The sequence below is a fragment of the Acanthopagrus latus genome, chromosome 21 (genome assembly GCF_904848185.1).
Source record: "Acanthopagrus latus isolate v.2019 chromosome 21, fAcaLat1.1, whole genome shotgun sequence".
Taxonomy (NCBI): Eukaryota; Metazoa; Chordata; class Actinopteri; order Spariformes; family Sparidae; genus Acanthopagrus; species Acanthopagrus latus.
The window spans coordinates 13,370,072-13,386,856 of NC_051059.1; the positions used below are offsets into that span (position 1 = coordinate 13,370,072).

Consider the following 16,785-nt stretch of genomic DNA (forward strand, 5'->3'; position numbering starts at 1 on the left):
ACTGAGGCATCCTCTAAGAAGATGAACGTAATTGTACCAATTTCCACCCCGAGCTCGTCTCTCTCGACCCTAATTCACTGTCAGTCCCTGGTGCTCACCAAGTGGACTATAACAAAACTAGTGACAGATGCACTGTAGCTCTGGTGAGGGGAAAATGAAAACTGAAGGCACCGAAGCTGGAATACTTAGGAATGAATTAAACTCAGGCAATTATCCAGTGTATTGAAATGGTAATTACAGAGAAAATGTTCAAGGATTTATTGGAGAAAACAAAATGTTGACTAACGTGGATGTCTCAGTGCATCAGATACACCGTGCCTGCTAGCATTTATACACGCCTTTCGAAATATAATGTGTTGGAGACTCCTGCCGAGCCATATCTTTCAAACAAACACTGACTTGGAATATTAGTTTGGTCAGCTAGACGTTTGTACCTGAGCCCAGCAGAATCATTTTTTTAACCAGCCATATTATGGCAAATCTTAAAAGGTACTATATAGCCTACATTTACATTCAGGACATTTAGCAGATGCTTTTGTCCAAGGCTACCAGCACATGAGGAACAGTTTGAGGTTCAATAGCTTGCCTAAGAACACCAGGGGAATCAAGCCAGCAACCTTCCGATAACAAAAAGTAACTTCCCCAACACTGGTAGATAGTAGTAGATAGTAGTGCGTTATGCTAAATAAAATGTCTATTCTGAGCTGGAATTGATACATGCCAAGTGGCCATCTAATACTGCACGAGGCAGTAAGATTCTGCTAAAAAGCTTATTTCAGTCATAATTATAGTAAGTTTCAATAATCAAACTCAACAGCATAGGCCGAATCTAGCCAGGCACCTCATTTTATATGTACCGTGAGGGCTTGCAACAATACAATTTGCACTTTACAATTCTGTGTTAGACTATGGAAGTACAGTGTATGTAAACTACATGTCCCAGAATGCATTCTGATTTTGTTATCTGCTCTCTGAAGGTGCTAAATGTCAGTATATTCTATTCCCAGCAGTGGCACTCTAGCCGAGTGGTTGTAGCTAAGTTAATAATAGCAGCCAAGCAAACCTGCTGAGAAAAGAAAGGCAATTTAATAAGAAATAGGAAAGCAAATACATGTTCATTCATGCTCCACACCAAAGGCATATCATTTACAGTGGCACACTGGCACCAAACACAGAGCAAAGTATCCAAACTGTAGCCTCCAAGAAAAGCAACAAAAGTCCAAGAACTAAAGGCAACCCATTCTCAACTGAAGATGTTTGCATAAGTTACCGGAAGAAAAAGTGCAGCAGAGAAAAAAAACAGCCCTCTTGTTGCTATTTTAATTGCCCCATTGATTGTTTAAAGTGTGTGAACTGTTTTACACTTGTCTGCTGGCAATCGTTTTCTCCCCGACTTCTACTTTCAGAGCCAGTTATTTATTATTAAAATATTACTAAAATCAGTGTTAATCAAATGCAGAAGCCAGTATATAATGTATAATGTATATAACAACAACTGTCCCTTTGAGGGCAGCTGTAGTGTTGATGTGGCCCAGGATGAAATTGTGTTTGACAGGCATATTTCACAGGAGAAAGCATCCAATTAGGCCTGTGATCGCCACAAGGAAGTGTCAGATGTTCTATTTTACATTTGAAAAGTAACATTCTCCAACACTTTGATTTCCTCAAATCAAACCACAGGAATGTTACAGAGCTTCACAGTGAAAGACCTATCACAGGATTGCATCCCAGACAGAAAAAATGAAATGACTGAATTGAAAAACTGACAACAGCTGGCTGAGTGGATCAGGAATTATGCAAGAAATCCAGGCTTTCCTGAAAACTGAGACCTACGCTGCAGCACCTCGAGAATCCCTCAGAAGTTTTTCAAAGTTTTCGGCCTAGCTCACCGGAGACGAATGGGGAGGAAACACGCGACTGATGCTCCTGTCTCATGGTTGCCATCGTCTTGTCTCTGTTTTCTCATCATGCTCAGAGTGAGAAGACTTGAAAAAGCCCACACAGTGTGTCAGGAAGAAGAAGACACATTTTCCAAGATAGCTATTTCATCAAAAGGAGCTTAGGTGTGTAATGATGGGGGGGGTATCAATCGCCCTGTGACATAAACCATAAGCAGCATTGCTTTGGCAGCTCTAACAGCTTAGTCAAACATTTTCAGTGGTGCCACCATTAACTCTGGTCCAGATTTTCATTACTTTTTCCTTCACCTCAGAGGGAAAATGCTCTGAATCCTAATTGAATCAGATATGTCCTCTACCTGTTATCCATCCCTCATGTTTTTTAAGTTAGTTGTGCTTTCTCATTTGCTCCTAGAGGACCATATAATGGCACACTGGAATCGTATAATTGCTTTGAAGCAATCTGTGAATTTCGGTGGGTTCAACAAAGCGTAACAGAATGGATGTCTTCTTTTGTGGTAATAGAGTGACTCTGCGTTTCTCTGTAGCCCAGTTTTGTAAGATTAATGATGGGGGCCAAGCCCTCCTTAAGGCTTATTCATTACTATGGGCTCATCTCCCTACAACCAAATATAACACCATGAATCACTCTTCTCTCACATGCCATGTAGCCGCACAGACATCTCTGGATCAGTTTACTGTTTGTAATTTCCTATTCATAAAGGTCCAGAAAGAGATAATTGTGGTGACTGGCGATTTGTATTCGCTGTTAGGGATATTGAAAAATTGCCCTGTGTTGTATATGCCCTTTATTGCCAAGAGGAGTCTGTGTTATTGTTCTTGATAATTTAAGTAAGCAGGAACTGTTGTAGGACAGACTGTCCATTGTCTCCTATCATGTGACTCAGTCTGAAAACAACAACAAGATTGGTGGTAGTGACCTGGGGACTTCCCTGTCCTTCTGTTGAACGGTATCGTGATACCACAGAGTTATACTTAAGGGTTTGTATTGGACAGCACAGCGGCGCAGTGGTTAGTGCTGTTGCACCACTCCACACAGTTCCTCCCACAATCCAAAGGCATGCAAAAATGTTAGGTCAATTGGTTATTCTAAATTGTCTGCAGATGTGAATGTGAGCGTGAATGGTCGTCCCTATATGTCAGCCGTGTGTTTAAGATGTATGAACATGTTGATGAACACCTTCTCAGCTTCACCACAGTCCTTTACGGTTAAACTGAGAAGGCCTCTAAGCTGATGACTTCAGTTCAAGAATGCATTGCAACATCTGTGAGGATGAAACCGCTAGATATTTTTGAAAGGAACCAAAGTGTTACCACATAGTACACACGGACATTTTTCAAGCAACATCAGGTATGTTTTCAAGATATGACATTGTTATTATGTAATAGGTTTTGTTTGAAGGTAGCACAAATTGTTACAGACCTGGAACTTGTATTTACACTTGTAAATATGTGTGTGTGTGTGGGGGGGGCATATTGCACAAAATGCCAATTTCTGCATAATGTTGCTATAAAGGAGACCTTGTGATGATTTCCAAAAACCTAATATTTTTATACTATATATGTAATAGGAAGCTAGGACCACTCAAGCCGTTTTTGTGGTGACCTAAGCAGGTATGACAAGCCAAAACGTATCTTTTCCTAACCCTACTCAAGTTCTTTTGTGCCTAAATCTAACCAGACCATAAAGCAAAGCTTTGCCACAGGATAAATTGAAAGTTGAAACTGAAGAACGTTGCAATCTAAAGAAAGGTCACACAGGCAGTCACTGAATTACAATCTTTCTTGAGCTGTAGTTGAGTATTTTAATGTAAAATATGTAATGTATGTAAATCATGCCTTTTCCTCACTTACTTCACAGCTATTGGTTCTAGTTACATTTCAGATTGAAAAGTTCATAGAAAAGATATAGCCTTTTAGGGAACACAGAGCTCTGCTGTAGATTGAATTACCCAGCAGTACCTAAAGTAGCTCTCTGTATGAAGGGTACTTTTAACTTCTAACAGATGTATATTTTGCTGAGAAAATGTTGCTCTCACTTTTAAATTTTAATACAGGACTGTACCTTGTAATGGTGTATTTTTTTTTACATTGTAGCATTGTGATTGCTCTGGTCTACATGTAAACACTTCTTCCATCACTCCCCTAGTGTCGGTACCCACCCTAAACCCTAGAAGTAATCGCAGCTACTTGTCACTTATCATGTAGTTCCTGCAGGTTTTTTTTACGGTCTTCCAGCTTCTAAATAGAATATGCAACTTAGCAGCTGCATCATATGCAAAGCGTTTCAGTAGGTTGTAAGAGCATAAAGAATTGCAGTGGGTGTGTGTAAGGGCAAAGTGAATACATTCAGGCATGTAATTGTTTGGCTGTAATGGCAGTGACAAAGCGTAGCCTCAGTAATAACAGATTGCTCCTCTCAACAACAGACAAAGGTGTTATGTAAGGGAATTCAATCAGCTCTGTTCTCTCCCTTTTTTTTTTGTTTCAGTGAAAGTGAGGGGGCAGCCATTTGCTTGTTTGTAACAGATCATATAAATCAACCTTTCAAAAGTGTAGACGTGCTTTCAGAAGACTTGAAGCATTATGTTTTTGTAGTGATCGCAGGTTTTGGGGATCAAATAGAAGGGCGTAGTATTGACTGAAATGTCATCAAATTGCAACCTATATTGCAGCCAAAGTGCTTGCAAACTTTTGCTGAAAGCAAGAGACGACTGTGTGATATATTTCTGTACAGGGCTGTGATTGAATCAGGACTCTAGTGCAGTTTGCAACAATGATATTGTTACTGCTCAGTATTGGCTGGCTGCACCAGTTGGAAAAAGGAGGGAGTCAGAGATGTGATCGAGGTATAATGGAGTTCTTCACAGGTCAGCGCAGAACTATTGACCTCTCAGCGGGTTCTCTCTGTCCTCCACTCATCCGCCACAACATCCACCACTCATCAGCAGTCCATCAGGCCTGGGCTGCCAGGAGGAGCTAGGAATTGTGAATCATACTTTTGTCCAGCTGCTGCCCTATTACACCGATTACATTCCTCTCTCCTTCAACATTTAGCGTAAACTCTGGCGGGAGGTTCTCACGCATCAATCAAAACAGCAAATGGTCTTTCCGAAGATATGAGATGACGGTGTACTAAATAATTGGCCAGCTTCCAAGCACATTAGTCTCTGTTACATTTTTCTCTTTATCAGCAATTCCCCCTGCTTATCATGCTCCGTTTATTATTCTCTCTTTTTTTCATTTACATTTTATTGTTTGATATATTGAAGGAAACACCAAATTAGAGGTTATCCTTAACAACCCACACAAATTGGATTGTTTTTCCTGTCCCCGCATATTTTTCACAGCGGCAGGTTTGTATCAACTGGAGACGGATGCTGTTTTACCCAGCAGGGAGCACATATTGTAATTCCAGTGGATCTTATAGGATTGCTGTTATGTTGTTGTACGCTTTGGGTTTTTTTCCTCTGATACACAACATCTCTGTGCTGTGCGATCACTCTTGATGCTTTTTCTGTAGAGAGTAACACTCAAAACAGACTCTCGGGTGGGCTGGCAGATAGAAGTATACATTATGAAAGTGTCTGTGTGGTTGTAATTGAAGGTATAGCTGCAAAAGAGTGAGCAGCCTAAGCAACTTTTCCTGGGGGAATTTAAAATGCGTCTTTATCTATGATTACATTTTAACTGAGGAGCGGCAGATTATTGCAGATAACGTTTTCACATTGCATATGTTAAGTGATAAGGTTGGTGTTATTCTGTATTTTTCTTATTGTCAACAAATCCCCTGAAAGGGCCAAAACCAACAATGTTTTTGTTGTCGTCAGTGCTTTCCAATTTCCCTACCCCGTCTTTTCCAGTCAGCCTCAAGTACCTGCTCTATAATGTATAAGGTACTTCCAAGTACATAGCAATAGTATAAAGTGCATTTGTTTAGGGCTCAGCATTAAGACCATCCCAGTAGCAAGAATACACTACTAGAATTTAAAATATTGAAAACAATTTCCAAAAAAAGCAAAAAAGATTTGATTTTGACAGTTTGCTAGCCAACATATAGCCTCCAAGGCTGAAATGTTTATTGTTGCCTTGCAGGGGATTTTTTTCTTTTCTTTGCTATCATAGTCCTGTTCAGGAAGTACTGATGTAATCCTCCAGATTTTAAATCCTAAATATATGTGTTATCAGGATTGCCCTAATGAGTGTGCAAGCAGATTAGGAGCTTTAAGACTGGATCCGGATCTTAAACCAATGGATATTTTCATTCGTGAAAGCACAAGACATTTTCCAGCCGGCTACATGAGGAAGGCTAGTATAGGCTTTGGTCTTTTACCTCCATGAAAACTTGATGCTTTTTTGCTGGGATTGAAAGTGTTGAAATCACTAAGCGAAGAACAGCGCATTTAAGCCATCTATCACTATCTACACTTGTTGCAGCATGCCAGTGTAACCACTCACCTGGGTGCGACATTACAATGAAAGTATCTTCACCTTCGCCTCCCACTCAGTCCCTCTATCTTGTCTGGCTACATGTTTCTGTCAGATGAACAGCATTCTTCACGCATTATTCACACTCACTTTTTCACAAAACTGTGACGTTTCAAACCATTTCTTTGCAAATCACTCAAAATATGTCTCCCCTGTCCTAAGCCGACATGTATTTGAGCTCAGAAAAAAGGTTAATTGGCTCTGCTGTTGCAGACGTTTGACAAAAAAAACAGCCATTTTGAAGACAAATGCAAGGTGGATTATCGCAAGAATGAGCGGAGGACATGCGAGAGGTTGTTTACCATCTAAGAGAATATGTGTTGGAAAGGACCTTGACTGCTCAGAGGAGCACCAGCCGAATACAGAGAGGATAAGAGACAGGCCTCTGTAGCAATTTGTACTATTCATGCTACATTACACAAACAGCTATTGAGCTAAAGCACTCTGAAGAACCTATTTTTATTCAATTGTGTCTGCCATACTGAAGATGCCTCAACATTTCTTGCCATCAAAGGCTTCTGTGAACTGTTTCATTTGAAGTTTATACAGTTTTTAAGGAGAGAGGATGCAATGGAATTAACTAAATGCTGCGCAATGCGTTGCTGACGTCATTGGACTGAGTTTTTGTGTGTGTCAATGAAACCTCAAAGGACCTTGTGTTTGCAATTACCGTCTGTGTGGCCGATTTCAGTATAGAATGGATAATATTCTTGTGATCACAATGTTCTTGTCAGGACAGAGTGAGCCAATCAACAAGGTGGCAGCAGGGCCAGGCAGCATTAATGAATACTCAATGTGAGACACAGAGCAATTATGGGTGATGTTACTATGGCGTTTGTTCTTTGCTTGTGAAGAACTGTCCAATTATCAGTTGATCTGAGAGTTCCAGGGGATCACGACAATTGTCACTTGCAATTTTGTTGTTGCTCGGATGATGAGAAATGTAACTTAGCAACAAAATAGATGGATCAGCAGGGCTGTGCAACACTGGGCCGATTTTTCTTGTCGCGCACTAATTAGAACTGACAAGCATGTCAGCATTTACCATTTCCATTTAATACTGTTATTGCCTCTTTAGAAACGAAGATGGACAAATACACTGGCACATGTTTGAGTGACAAACAACAACAAATCCAAGAGTAGGTTCATATAATTTCCATGCCGGTAAAAAAATATATAATGTTTCCTAAATAATACGATTTTACAATATATTTTAGGCTTTTAAGGTTTTAAGAGGTATATATTAAACCATTTTACACCAAAATAAACATGTACAATTAAGTTGCTAAACCTAAACACCAAAAAAATGCAGTGGACAAGTTTTCTTTTTTTTCTGGTTTGTCCCCAATGCATCCTCATACCTAAATGACAGAATAGGTCAAATTGCCACTCAATCGCAAGATGACATATATATCACCTTTGCAACAACATGACCATTGCAATGTACCAGCCTCAGGTGTACTGGACCTTTGTTGAACCATCACAGCTGTGTTTGATTTAGGAAACAAAAAATCATTACATGGTTAAGATTATTAAAATCGCATGGTTTGATTTAAAATGACTACATCACTAATGTTATTTCACATACAAATATTCAAATGCTGTATTTTTAACTTCATTTGTGTTAAGTATGTGATACCACTTGAGTGAAAGTCCTGAGCTTGTTTAACCTGACTGTCCGTCCCCAACCTCCTCCCTGTGCAGACTTGACACCCTTTTTACTTCCTTCTGTGCTGTGATATTAATAAAATGGCCACTAGAGGTAGCTGCCTAACAATAAATGTAAATACGGGTCATCCAGAAGACATGTTAGAAAAAAAGACTTTTGAACATTTTGAATTAGACACGTCACTGAAGATGGGAGTAGCTAAGGAGCAAGTTATCTTGCTTAATCCTCATCTCTGCCTAGAGTGGTGCAGCACCGATCAGGGACTGACATGGAGGCCGGTCTCTCTTTTCAACTCAGTGCTGACTGAACGATGTGTTGCTTCAAGGGAGATGTTCTCGTCATCATATCATTGTACCAGAAAAGGGGCAAACATTTGCTTGTTGACCCAGGTGTCATGTTTCCGTTGCAGCTGGTCAATAAAAATCCCTGATTCCTCCAAAGTTATGACCCAAAAAATTAATGCGGGACTCTGTCCCACTGAAGGCAGTAATCGGATGGTAGTTGTTTTTTAGAGGGTTTTTTGGTCCAATATACAATAGGGGCACTAGAGCGAAATTGATAGTTTTCTTCTGTTTTTGATCACAACAGGAGTTGTTGTTTATTTTATCTGCTGTTGTCATTTTGCTTCATGTTGTTTTTCTCAATTTATATGACAACATTTGTTTTGTCTTCATTCCTCCCCTGCAAATACCCACTGAGCTCTGTTTTTGTATTTCTTTGACCCTGATGTTTTGATTGTTAGATTCCTGTCACATATTCAAGATAGAAAGAACTTTAGGATGAAAAACATACCCTCAGAGCACTGCATTATCTTTAATATCACAGGACTAGAGTGATGTCTTTAAAATATTATTAGGATTTCATGAAGAAATCAGCACAGTGCGTCAGTCAGCCTCAGCAGCGGTGACTCCTCAGGCTGTGGACGATTCTGCACAGCAGCTCCTGGAAGTAAGTCAACCTTGGCGTGTTGCTGGCACAGTACCTGAACAGCTGCACACCCTCGGCCAGCACAGAAGGAGAAAATCCTCAAACTCCTCCAGCGTATGGTTTTATATATTTAATTTCCTCCTTTTTTGGATGATCGAGCATGTTTCATGTCCCCACCATTTTACCTTGTGTCGACCCCTGCCTCTGTTCGCCAACAGCAAAGAAACAAATTCAGATTATTATTTTTTTTCTTAACAATTCATAAGGTGATTCATGCAGAGGATCTACACTTTGATGCTTTGCTTAATAAGGCTGTCCAGTGAATCTGCTTTTCAGCCTCACTGTCACTCAGCCTCCAAGTCCCTGCTTTAGGCAAACAAACCACTAGGGGGCAATGTCTCACCTGCAGTCCAGTTCCATTTTTTCACTGGTTTCAGTGGTGGGCTCCAGTTCTCTACACTATCTCTGTGCTCTGTGAGTTCCCATACCAACCCTATGTGTGCTGGAGAATTGTAGGCATACACCCGAGGCAGTGTTTCAGACAGACAGGAATGTGAATGCTTGGACTGAGAATCATCAGATCCACCCACACATGTAGAATTAAATGAGGGAAATGATTCTTTTTGGGCACTGGCTGTTCCTATTCAAGTCCGACCCAGTCTTACTACATAGCACAACAGCCAATTGAAATTCTGTCACTTTACAACACAATGTTTTGTGAGGGGAAAAAAGGATATGTGATATACAGTAAGTCCAGATTTTACCATCACATTTACTATTCTTTAAACTAAGAAGGTTTTGTGCTTCATCAGTACCTCAAAATGTGATTTCCCTTCATGCCAAGGTTTTCTAAAATTTCAGTATTTCATTTTAGAATCAATTTCTTCACATTCTTCCTATAAGCCTGCCCTGCTCTTGAACCAAAAGATGCCTAGCTTTATTTTTTAGGCTATGCTTTTTATAAGCAGGCTGATGTAATAGCTGAATTACTTCTGTACTGCCTTTTTACCAGCCCTTCTTTTCCTATACATACTGTGACTGCATGTGCTATTTAGATGCTCTCAAGCAAGAGTGCTTTTCTTGCAAACAATGGCGGGCTTACATGAAAAAGCTGCTATGCAGTGTCCTCTTAAGTTCGTCATTGCTCAGATATGCTGGTCTCGGCCGATCCACACATTAAGAAAGCAGGCAGACATGTGGAAGCGTGCATGCCCTGTGTGAATATACCATACGTGCTGTCAAGCGCGTCGTTCCGACTGCAACTTAACTATGCATGCTGTCAACGCTACACGTCTCCGTGCTTATTCAACTGAGTGAAAGAATGTGTGGCATGGTAAGATATCTGCTGTATACCTGACATTTTCCTGGCACAGGAGCACAGAGAATTCCTCCAAGATTTTTTTTGTTGTTGTTTTTGCTAAGATATACCCTATTATGTTTGTTGTAGTCCATAGCCACTGCCTTATACACGGATGATGCATGTTACAGTGCATGCAAGCAAGTGTATAGGCTCGCTGTCAGTGTAAAGCTCGCGTGTATGACTTCACCCAGACTGACTGAGTGTTTGTCCAGTTCATTTCACCTTTTTCTGGTCTCAGTTTTGTTATAGCCTTTCTTATATGATAGAGTTCTCCTCTCTTATCTCGGTAGCACAACCACTCTCAGACCGAACAGTGAGATCTCATAATAAGCAGGTCAGTAAATATTGACAGTTCTCTGTTTGCTTTTTTGACTTAGGGCAGAAATGTTGGCCTTTGAAGAGAAGTTGTGGAAGGAAAGAGGAACACAGTAAGATAAATACAAGGGAATTATGTAATAAATATATAATTTGACAAGACCCTGACTTTGGGGTGCTGCTCTTTGGCGACCTGCACTGTTTTTGGCTGCAGGTTTCAGCACCCAGCCTTCTCAAAAACAGAAGAAAACAGTCATGTATAACACAATACTTAAATCCTAATAATTTCTAAAATCTTAAACTGATCTGTAATTTTCTATGGTTCTGTCCAGCAGGTTTGGTCGGTGCACATTATTTGATTTTAGTTTCGCACTGCACTCAGATTGGTTTTTGACTACAAACTGAGGGATTTTGAAATGTTGTCATATAACCCATGTTAACTGTGACCACTGAAGCTTCATGTTTCGAATTCTGTCATTTTTGAGGGATCTGAGCAAAACTGATGGTTTTAATTTGCGATTTGTTGTGTCATATCTGTTTACCCTGTGTTGTATTGTCATGCCAAATGACTGAATTTCCCTGAAAGAGTTTCTATGTGGGTGATAATAAAGTAACTGAACCAAACCAATTAAGAATTAGAAATGAAGAAATGAAAACACACAGATAACAACAATTAAGTGTATAAATACAAGAGTTCAATAGTGATATATCAGACAATATTAGAAAAGACAATATGATCACTAAATGTTTTTCTATTTTTTAAAAGCCTTGTGACCTACTTGAGTACTGAGCAAGACATTTTGCAACTGTAAGCTCTCTCTCATAGACAAATTATGTAATGATGACACTGTTTCTTCACTACCTCAATCAATTATTTAGCATTTCTGTACACTGACATTTCTTGTTAATTATCATCCGACATATGCGCCGACTAATATCAGTTGATGTATCAACATTGCCAGTTCATCAGTCTTGCTCTGCATATTTTACACAGAGTTTGGTCCAACAACACTGACAAAGTGAAAGAAATATATAGTTCTCTAGAATTATTTTAAATCAGATTCAGTAGTTGGGAAATACATGGATATTTGAGTGACTGGTTAATTGTTCTCTATAACATCACTAAGAAGACATTTTGGCACAGTTAGAATGGACTTAACAGAGTAGTAGGAGTAGGAGCTGCTTGTGTCCAGCAGTTTAATTAATGAAAAGTGTTTGCATATTCACATATTCTGGATGTTTAAAAGAGGAATTAGTACTGTAGGTGCCATTTTAAGGATGATGGTGATTACGCTTTTTGTCTACAAAAACCTTCGTATCCCGTAATACATGTGTGGAAAAGATCTTTACAATCATTTACCGTGTTCCAGTGTAATCAGGAGAGGAGGGTCGGACAGAGAAGAGGAGCTTGCTGTTGTCTCTCTCGCTCTCTCTTATCCCTCCCTTTCCCTCACCATTTGCAGCGACTTCTGCATAATCTTTGCTGTGAGTTAGGTGTCAGTTTCACTATGGCACACAATGGGAGGTTGGGAATCAATAACCTGCCAGTGTCGCTGTGTGCGAGAGAGAAAGAGAGACAGGGACTTTGCATATATCCAACAGAGTGGAGAGAGTAATTTCCTTCCTTTGGAACAAAGCACTGATCCCTTGAACATAGCTAAGTATTTAGGCAGAAAGCACAAAACATTTCACACTCCATAGCCTTTTTATTGAGGACACCTAACCAGCACCGAATAGGATCCTTCTGCCACCAAAACTGTTTAAATTCTTCAATTCATTGAGTCAGCAAAGTGCTGAAAACACTGCAGAGAGATCCTGGTCTACTCTGACATCACTTTTTTGGTGTTAACATCCAATTTTGTGACAAATTAAAGGTGTACTTTTGGGGATGAGATATGGGAACTGATCTGCAGTCAGTGTTATGTTCAGCTGTTAAAGACGATTCTGGAGAAAAGTGGTTGATTGTTGAGTCTCATTCCCAGGTTGTCAAATACTTTGCAAATGACACTTAAAGGTCAACATTTTTATAGAGAAAATTATTTTCAAAAAATATTGCTTATTACAGAGCTTGTATAAAGTTGCAGCATAAAAAAATATTTGTTTTCCTTAAAAACAGTATTATTATTGTGTATCAATCAATCTAGTAATGTTAAGTAGTGCAACAAACTGGCAACGACTTTAATCAGCTATCTTACAGAATTAACCTTCAAAGCTATTGTAATCTCATGGTAGAGAACACAAACTGACATGGTGCAGCATATGTTAAATGTATGATTTGATAATATAATGTTTCAGTGTACTTTATGTGTCGCTGCAACTATGTATTACACATTGTAAATTATTGATTTATCTATGGATATTTGTTGTATATTTTTGACAATTATCTAATTTTCTAAATTCTAGAAATAGCCCCTTACAGTTTAGCCCCCGCTGATGTCTTCATATTACTTGTTTTGTCCGACTAACAGTCCAAAAATATTAAAGACAGAAACAGAGAAAAGCAACAAATCATCACATTTTCAAAGCTGGAGCGATCCGTTTTTCAGTACTTTGTGCCTAATCAAGGATTTAATTAACCAGTTATCAAAATTGATGTTGATTTATTTTTTTGTCAGTTGACTAATTGATTAATTATCTAGTGGTGTGAGTGCAGCCACATGGAGTAGTCGCAAAATGTTAAATTTGTGTGCACACTCATGTCTACGTGAGTGCCCAGAAAAAGGAAGAAGATTTATTTTTTGAAAAAACCCTCACCAGAAGCCGATCATAGAAAGCCAATCACCAAATCCAATTATCCACTGTGGACATCACATTTATTTCTCAAAACAGAATCTTCTGTACCAACACAAATCACAGATTTATGAAGGGACACAATGTATTTTCCCCTGTATGAGCAGAGCTGAATATGTCACTTACATATGTGTATATATAGCATGTAGCTTTCCTTTGCTCCTCCTGTTACTGCTCAGCTCTTCTCTACAGAAATAATTCACTGCTTCCTCTCCTTCCCCTTTTGCATCTTTTATAATAATGTTCAGGCACCATACAGTACCTGTGTTTTTGCCTGACTTCTCAGATTTGGCTGAGAAAGTTTTGCTGCAGGCTGACTCCGTGTGTGTGGCTGACACTTGTGCTGTAGCGCGTTCATGTGCCTTGGGAACCTCCACCTCACAAAACCTGACAGCCAGCTGTGGGAAGAGCAGCCTTAAAAATGTACGAATTCAGGTTTTTTTTTTTTTTTTATAGCAATCATGTTTGCTTGTGGCTCATGTCGTGAGTTTGATTTTCTTTTGACAAAGTAGCAGAGATGCTGACGCCGAAGTTTTGGGATGTCCTTAGCTTTAGACCGAGATAACAGGTACAAATTTAGAGCAGCCTGTTTTTAACTTGAAGTCTACAAGACTACACTGAACAGTACTGTGACTTAGCTTCCAGATCCTGTTACTTCTACTCTGCTCAGACCTAGTGGGTGTGTAGATTTGTCTTGTTAGCTCTACGTGTTGACCCAGCGATCAGTATTTACAATATTTACTGTAATTATCGGGCCAAGGAGGCTTCTCCCACCTTTCATTTGGAAAGTGTTCATGTGCCTGCTGTACCTCTCCCCATATTCTTAGCTGGAAGCCAACATTGATCTCCCGCTATCTGTCGATCCGTCCAATCCTTGATGAGTTGTTTGTTTGCAGATGCTCCTCTGCACACCAGTATTGTACACAGCGAGTATTTACATACCTGTCCACAACCCCTCCACCCCCTGCTTGTGTGTGCAATCCAGCCTGGCGTCCTGCTTTTCTCTGTCCTCAATTCTAATCAACAAGGCGTTTTTCGCCCACAGCACTTGCTGCTAGAAATTTAGGTCCACTTCATTGTGTGTCCGGAGAGCAGCCGTTCCTGGTCACTGTTGGTTGTTCATGAACTGCTGCAAAATGGCACATCAACCATCATAACACATTCAAGGTCACTTGAACCACACGTCTTTGCCGCTTCTAACATTTACTTGAACAGTAACTGCACATTTTTATCTCTGCATTATTTGTGCTTAAGCTTTAGTCACACAGGAATTTGGAGGAGCAAACGCCAAGGTGTGCCAGATAAAGTGGTGTGTGTGTGCGTACACTTATAAAGTGTGAGTCTTCCTGTTGTACCCTCAGGGGTTGATGGTTGAGCTGCTTGGGAGGGGAGCTGCAGTATTTACCACCTGCTATGAAACAAGCCTTCTGTGCAACTGCGATAGTGTCATACGCAGCGAAATGAAAGTGATGCTTCTTCTCTATCGGTGCGTCCTGTTTTTAGAATAATATTTTCATGACATTCATACTTTTATTAGGTTGTGTACAAGTGGTGAGCGGGGAGGCAGAGAGAGGAAACTGAGTGGGGGATGACAGGCAACAATTGTCATGTTCAGTTGTGTCTGACGAGCTTTTGGCTCCCTGGGATATTTTCATCCACAGGACAAGTAGACTGCGTTAATGTCCGTGTTTCAGTATCGCTTTAAGTCGACAGGATCTGACCCATTTGATTCTGTCTCTTCGTATATATCAAGAGCTAACATGATCAGAAACCTGGTTGGAAATAAGTTGCCTGCTCAGCTAAGTTTCATTTTTCTTCTTGTAATTCTCCTTCCTCTTCCTTCTTCTTATTTATTTACCCAATACTGGGTAATATATAAAGATGTTGCACACATTCACTCTCATTTATTTCATCTCTCACACTTGTAGTCTAAATCTAAACCTACTGCCAGTCTGCAAGAGCTAGCTCTGTGGTATGAACTGGGTGCACCTTGTACACTGACCCCATGAGACGCTCAGATGGGTCTGCAGTGTCCTCAACAATGAGATGAGTCAGTCAAAATTGGAATTAACTTCTGTATTTTTCAGCTTTTTAACCAAGTTGTAAGAGGCGTGTCTCCCTGAGAGAGAGGATGCTCCAATTTTACATGGAGGAGGATTACTTTCTTCGAACATGAGTGCCCTTGTCAGATTTTGCATAGTCTACAGTATTTCAAGGCCAAATCCCTGGCTTCCCTGCCTCTTGAGTATGTTCCTCCCATGTGTTTTGTGAGGTTTTGGTTAAAATGGTTGAGCAAGAACTTTTTGATGCAAACGTAATGCTTTGTGGGTTTTGCAGTTTTCCCACTCAAGCTCTCAGCAGAATGGGTAGTGTGTGTTCTTGGAATTGCTCCATTGTCTCTGGACCACATATGGGCTGTATCATCCGTGTCTGTATTGGAAAGATCAGATATTACTCTGATTCTTGTCTGTTTCATTACATGCTTTTCAGAACACCAATTCAGAAGTTGTGCTGTCGCTGCTTCACTGACGTCAGCAGACATTTCTGATGACGTCTAAAAATATAGTATCATTAGATTTAAAAGACTTTGGCATCTTGGTATCTTCCAATCAACTCTCAAGAAACTCATGCAGGGACACAGTGATTGGATTAGGTCCCATTTGAACACTGAGAACTGCAGCAGAATGCAGTAAAGCTGACAGAGAACAAGCTGTAAGTTTGGTGGTGAACGTGATTCATTGGACTGTTGACCTTCCTTTAAGGGAGATGATGAACAGCCTGGTACCAGACCCCGGGCCTCAGGCCCTGCTCTCCCTCTCAGCTGTCTGCTGCTTCACCTTCAGCTCACATTCAATCACTCTGGCAGCCATCGGCTGATAAATACCCACCATATGGCTACCTTCCTCACCTCTTGCTCCATCCTGCAAAACAAACAACAAAATGTCAACACTATTGCATTGGTGCCACCTAGCCCCTTCATGCAGTGGGCACCATCCCTTCCACTTTGCCCCCCTTCGCCTATAATAGCCTCCATTACTGCAGCTAATGGAATAGATGACTGACCAATTAGAGCTTTGTTGCCCCTATTGGAGTGCATTGGCTTGAAAATGTAATATTAGAGGGATTTTTACTTCTTTTTTAAAGCAGGTGTTAGAAATAAAAGTTTTATCCAGCCATCTCTGGTATTTTTATATCTAGTATTATTTTTATGTATGAATTTTATTGCATCACCCACAAAAAAGATCTTGTGTTGCCCCGATAAAACCTCTCAAACCCGTAACCTACAGTGAAGCATGACTGTTTTCCTTATCACGACA

General features: G+C 40.1%; 2 long non-coding RNA genes across 2 annotated transcripts in view; both read left to right on the forward strand.

Annotated features, from left to right (window-relative positions):
• LOC119010916 overlaps positions 1–16,785 on the forward strand; it is a 46,634-nt gene that overhangs the window by 24,250 nt on the left and 5,599 nt on the right. The window lies entirely within an intron of this gene.
• On the forward strand, positions 1,696–7,472 carry LOC119010915. Its single transcript, XR_005072080.1, has 4 exons — positions 1,696–2,063; positions 2,776–3,270; positions 3,491–3,533; positions 4,657–7,472. It is a non-coding gene; the product is annotated as an uncharacterized LOC119010915 (long non-coding RNA).